This window comes from Dendronephthya gigantea, unplaced genomic scaffold (assembly GCF_004324835.1).
Source record: "Dendronephthya gigantea isolate DGI-Jeju-01 unplaced genomic scaffold, DenGig_1.0 000019F, whole genome shotgun sequence".
Lineage (NCBI taxonomy): Eukaryota > Metazoa > Cnidaria > Anthozoa > Malacalcyonacea > Nephtheidae > Dendronephthya > Dendronephthya gigantea.
Window position 1 is genome coordinate 1,318,630 of NW_021163029.1, and position 6,641 is coordinate 1,325,270.

A 6,641-nucleotide genomic window follows, 5' to 3' on the forward strand; every position below is an offset into this window, starting at 1 on the left:
TAGCAATTCAACCAAGGCAACATTTTCTAATGATATTCCGGTGCTACTAAAAGGCTGAAGCGGAGCGTTTTAACAAAACTAATGGATGATGAAATTACCAAATGACATTTTATCAGTTTTACATCTAGACACCACAAACGATGCGACCAGGCCACAAACGGTCCCAAATTACATCAGCGAAGACGCCCTGGCTGAGCTTGGGTCCCTCACAGAGGTGATTAGAAACGTCATGGCAGATACATATACATCAATATTCATATCGACTGCAAATATCTAAGCTAACGTGAATGTGTCAGACGGTTATCCACTCTTGCTAAGATTTTTTTATGTTATATAGATCTCTTAATCCCTTGATGACCCAGTTATAAGAAAAATGACACCCTGTCGAACTCCTTATCGAAACTCATCTGCCCTAATTCTGGTCAAGCGGAGTCAGTCCATAATTATGTTTAACTTTTTCTTTTGCAAATCAGGAGTTAGTTAATGCGGCGAGATGTGAAGCTGCCAAAGCAACATCTCGCTCAATCTCGTTCGCGAAGACTCCTTCCGCGACACTGAGAGATCTGCGAGCCAAGAGGGATTCAAGCCTGCAAACATCTTGCCAGGGCTTCAAAACACAGCAAAGATTGCTGGACCCCGAGTTTGTGGCCTGGATCACTTACTGTAAATTTGCCAAATGGACCCTAGCACTTTAGAAACATATCTTGTTTGAAGTAAAAATGGTTTTTACGAAATGACATTTTTTACATCATTCTAGACACCACCAGCGATGCAACCAAGCTATAAGGGGTTCCAAATTTTATGAGCGAAGACGCCCTGGTTGAGCTTGGATCCCTCAAAGAGGTGATTAGAAACATCATGGTAGTTACTCATATCTGAACAGTTCGTGCAAACGAGACTGAGGTCGGATCTTTTTTCCTACAGACTTTTGTCTCAATGCCAACCAATAATATTGTGTGAACCTGCAGCAAAATTGTACCCAGAGCTTGACCGGACATAGGATCCGTCGTTCGCTGAAGATCGTATTTCACGGTAATAATCTACAGTACGTTAAACCTTTGTCTCGCAATTTTGTCTTGGGCCAATTTTCCGATGCGCGATTTTATTCTGCTGACATGATCAACTCCTGTAAGATCGCGTACTATGGAACGTATAAGAGGTCTAGGGACTAGAATGGGATATTACATGGCTGGAATTGGCTGGAACATGGGAACGAGGATGGATCTCAACCAATCCCAATCCTACACGCATGCCATACGCAAAAATCCGAGAACGAGGTTGAGACAATTAAATGGGATGAATATATAATCGAAATTGAATTGAAAGCGAAAGAGGGTGGCGTACTTGTAAAACTTGCTTGCAATCGTGCATTTTTTTATCTACAATTTACGAATCGAATAATCTTGGTAAGTATTTGAAAGTGAAATATTTGTATTAATTGTAAATGTACTGCGAATTATAATTTAAAGATAATGTTCAGTCCTGCTTTGTGCATCGGGGCTCGCAAATAACAAAATTCACAATTCCACAAGGATAAATTGTTCGATCGAACGGGAATTTTCGCTAGATGTTCTTTTCTATTGTGACCGGTCAGTTTATCTGGGGAAAGGGAATCCGTTACGATCTAATTCGCACAATTGAAAAGAAAATCAGACGAAAAATTTCGTGCGATCGAAAATTTCCGCTTCTGTCGTAATGGAAATACCACCCTTTTGAAAAACTTTCGCATTTATCGAATTTTTTTAGACACAGACTCTAGTTCATATTCATTTATACCATAGTGAAATGATGTATGAGATAAGCAGATGGTTTGTCGTATTTCAAAAAATATAAGAGTTCAAAATGTAAACAAAGGGCCTGTTAGTTTACATTATAGGACGCAGTAGTATTATCATGCGCTTAACCACCCTTTTATGCGCATAATAATGAGATGAATAGTTTTTTAATGAGTTCCATGCAATATAACCAGGGAGCAGCGTGGCAGCGTTTTTAAACAACTTAGCATCAATACTAACTCTCCTGATGAAGGCCCTCAGGTCTAAAGGTCGAGAAGTGCATGTTTTGTCTATTTAGGCAGTTGTTATACCACATTTGATGCTAAGTTTTTTTTTTAATGAGGTAAAATTATTCAAAAGTGATCTTAATTATTAATAGTTATTTTATATGAGACGTTTCTGACCCTGTACCATTTTGTTTCGCGATGGCAAAAACGAGCAAAGGCCAAAGCGCTAATTTGTTTTAGGTGAAAATTGTTTTGGGTGAAAATATTGTAGAATTAAGTATGAGCACTTTGAAATTTTATTTGAAATGGTTTAGGAAAACCATGAAGAGTCATATAGATATTTGATTTGTCGTATTGCTAGAAATAATTTGAAAATTTATGTTTAGTATATATGAAGATTTGCGACCTTTGTCTTAGAATTATGGTGTATTTGGCTTATAGTTTATAAAGTAAAGGATCTTTGTGACCGTGAAACATTTTGTGAAGCTATTCGAATAACTGTTGATGATTTTAGACACGTTAATTTAGCAAGCTACGAAAAATATCCATTTATTCTTATAAATTATGAACATTAAACATGGTGGTTTTTAGACATTTACATTTTGCATTTAACATTTTGCCTTCTTACCATAGCCTTTTAATAAACTTCTACTTCCACCTTTGGACAATGGTGGTAGTCTTGAAATGACCAGTGCATGGTTACCGCAGCTTTCTCTCCGTAACAAACCGTCCAATAGCGCTCTTGCCCTGGGACAACCATAATCTTCGAGGTTCACGGATGCCAAGATTATTCAGGACATCTTTCTCCTATTGCTCCCCTTCAGTGTAGGCAATTGCGGAATATCAGTTCCGGAGTAGACTGTCATAAATGTCTTTGATGATCTTTTCGAGCATAGATAGGGGGTAGAAAGTACATCCTGATGGGACACTCTTGTATTTTGCTGTCAGTCCCAGCATAGACCGTGGACTAATCAGACCAATGTCGAAAAAGAAGGAGTTTGCCGAGACCTTGCCAACTTTGAAGACACCTAGTTCCTTACAAAAAAATTTCCGTTGATAAAATATCCATCCATATCAATGATTGCAACGACATTCGTTAGAGACATTTTGTCGATTGAAAATTTTAAAAATGTTCGGCAAACTACGAAAGCAAACTGTCTTGATTTCAGCGGGTGATACTGTGGTTAGAAAACTGCGAGATAGCTTGAATGTATATAATCAGTTAATTAACCTAATGGCTGAGCACATTGTTATCTTTCGACTTTGTCCGAACGCGTTTATGCTAGAAACGTCAAATTCTGTCTTTTTGCGGGCAATTCAACGGGTGATACTGTGGTTAGAAAGCTGCGAAATAGTTTGAATATATCAAGCTCGAAGCGTCAAAGCTATATCTTTTTGCCTAAAAATGTCTCCGCGAATTCGATTCATAAATTGCTTAAGCAGGGCAGACATGTATTCATTTTGCTTTAGACTACCATGGACCCTTAAGGCTTGTTTTTGCTTGCAGATATCTGGATCGTCTGGTTCGGGCAAAACATTGCGGGTTAATAAGTTTCTTGAAAATATAAATAAAATGATTGACCGAAAAGTTGGTCAAATTCTGAATTTTTACGGAGAGTGGGCGCATATTTTTAATGAAATCCGCCAAAACAATCCGAAAATACAATTCTTTGAAGGTTTTTTTCCAGAATTCTACAATTCCAGAATTTTTTTCCAAAAAATTTACAAAGAACGCAAGAATTAAACAAAAAGTTTTAATAATAAGGGTTTTACCCCGAGAAAACAAAAGAGGTCGATTGGCTTATTCTATTGTTCCATTGTTCTATTGTATTGTTCTCTATAATTTATGAATATATGCAAAACCTTTTTCGTCTCTTTTATTAGCAAACTAAAATTCTCATTCCCCTTACTTTCGCGTGCACGATAACTCAAAAAGTATAATAAAGCTAACTTGATAAAATTTTCATTGTTGACTTTAAAAGACAATTGGCTCGGAGTTGAAATAAAGGTTTTGTATTCCGTTCAGTGTAAGTAAAATAGCGACTGATTATTTCAGATAGATAAAAAGCGCATTGCTTTCTTACATTACTGATGAACATCACAAGTTTTATGTAGAACGTTTGTAATTTAGCGAAATTGCCGCACACTTAAAGATATTGGAGTTAAAACAGAAACTTTGTTAGCGGTTTGGCGTTTGCCGTAATGGATTTGGCATTTCATTCCAAGTGCTTTGAAAAGCTCTTCTTTTGGTTTATTTTTTAAAACCAATTCCGATAGTGCAGGTGTGCTGTATTCCACAAATTTGGATTGTTTTATAAGATAAAAGTAAGGATTTTTGTTCATTTAGCGATATTTTATCGTCACCTAGCTTGAAGTTGCTCGCATGGCATCCATGTTGGTGAAAAAAAGGCTGGACTACGCGAATCCACGCGTGTTTTTTGCGTACTGATAATTAAAAAATGAGCCTGCGCTATCTATTGCTCGTAAGAAATTGGCGATTTTCATTGGCTAAGATCATAAGAAGGTGATAATATGATACGATATCTTCGGCAATCGATGCCAAAAGTTAAATAATTTCGGCAACGATTGCGGAACGTATCGAATTACGATTGCGTTGCCGCGCAGGATATGACACACGGGTAACGTTTTGCCTCGTGCTGGCAGTGTGATGAAATTTGACCCGTTGCGTTGCCGGCGAGAGAAAAAAATTGCCCGTGTAACCTAAGCTTTGACCTTTCGTTACAGACAAAAATGTCTTTAACTGGAATACTACTTGACGTTTCTGCTTCCATGAAGCAGAACATTGAAAGGGATGATATTAATGAAGAAAGCAAACCATGGGCTGAATGTATTTTCAAAGTTATTGATGATTTTATCGAACACGACCTGTCTTCTGAAAATCGTGTCTTCGCTATTGGTTTTGGTGCAGATTGTCAGAACAGAGAAATCTTTGATGTTATTGGAACGATTCACCAACTCGGTAACATGAAAATGCCAGCTTATCGTGAAGACAGTCGAGCTGAAAAAAGTAAAATCAATAAAGTCTTAAACATTCTGGAAAAGAATGGTGCACGCAATATCCGTTAGTGGGCAAAGGATATGTCTCTAATTCAAAAAGTAGTGTCTGATGTTATGGCCTCACTGATTTTGGAAAAACTTAAGACAGATGAAGACTTTCTCAAGGAATTTGTTTACAAAATTTTACCAAAGGCTTGTCGAGACATCGCTGACCCTATTACGCGACGACACCCTGCTACACTGGCTGCGCAGGTCGCAACAACAGCAGCTTTAGGAGTAGTTTTCAGCCCTTTTTTCGCAGCAGTGATGGCGCCGACCATACTTTTCCCCGACAAATTTGAAGATGTAGCTAAAGTGTGTGCTAGCGCTGTCAGAGAAGCTACGGAAGAAGACATCGAAGAAATCGTGGAAAAAGTAAAGTGCTTATTTTTGAAAGGCGTTTCGAGCAACTCCATCTTCAGTGTAAAGGATGCCTCTAACATTATCCGTGGATATGTTGATGAAAAAGAACTTACGAAAGAGCGAGCGCAACAATTGCTTGAGAATGTTAAGCCTTTTAGCTATTTATGGCAAAACACCGTTGTGTCAGTCTCTTAAAGAAGCTGTAAAGTTTTTCAATGAAAACAATTCCAAGACAAACAAATTGCTTTTCATCGTATCAGATGGAATCCCTACAGATGGCAGTACTGAAGATATCGAGAAGATCAACCAAATTACCCGCAAATTAAAAGAAGCAGACGTGAAAGTTGTATCATCTTTCATCACCAGATCTAGAGATATTCAACCAAAACGGTTGTAGCCTACGATAATTTGGAACTTTCTTGGCAATTAGGAGCCAAGTTTCTGTTTCGATTAAGTTCTGAAGTGCCAACACAGCTTCTACCACGAGCAATTTTAGTCAAACAAGGTTGGGCAATCGATATTGCTAACAATGAAACGAAATTGTTTATGCAAGTCAATCATCCCGACAACTTAAGGTATGTGTTATCGCCTCCGTTATCCCTCGATCCAAAAATCCCAAAACTCCTGATAAAAGAGCACTCAACAAAACTGATTCTTAACAAAGTTGTATATTTAACATAAAATAAAAAGCACAAATACACAATCAATTGAAGAGATCCTTTTAAAGCTATCATTGAAAACAGCCACTCGAAAAAACAAGTCAACAACTCAGTGATTTTCCACACCAAAACTGGTAAAACTACTTAAACTAGTTTTTCTTGAACTCGTGCGACCAACACGAAATAGTTAATTTCGTGGAGAGGTATTAGCACAGAAAGGCACCTTCTGAAGGAGGAGCGGTCAGAGTATGTTATAGAGGTCTATCTTGTCACGCTCTAAACAGTAGTTGCCAAAAAATGCATCACATGCATGATATGTTATATGATTAGATTTGAGTGATTTCTGTTGGTATTTCTTTTATAAGGAAGCATGCAAAATGGCTCGAAATATTGTCTGCTGTCCTGAATTTTTATCTGAATTGCTGGTATCGATTGATCTTGATATTTATATCAACCAAACCACGGGCGGTTTTAAAGCACAGCAACAAGAAGGAGGTACCTGTTACGCGAATGCATCCGCTGCGACGCTGCATTTGGCAATGCATCGAATTGTATTTTGA

General features: G+C 37.8%; 1 pseudogene; it reads left to right on the forward strand.

The window, feature by feature from the left end:
- The first annotated feature begins 228 nt into the window (after positions 1-228).
- On the forward strand, positions 229-6,641 carry LOC114521044 (annotated as a pseudogene).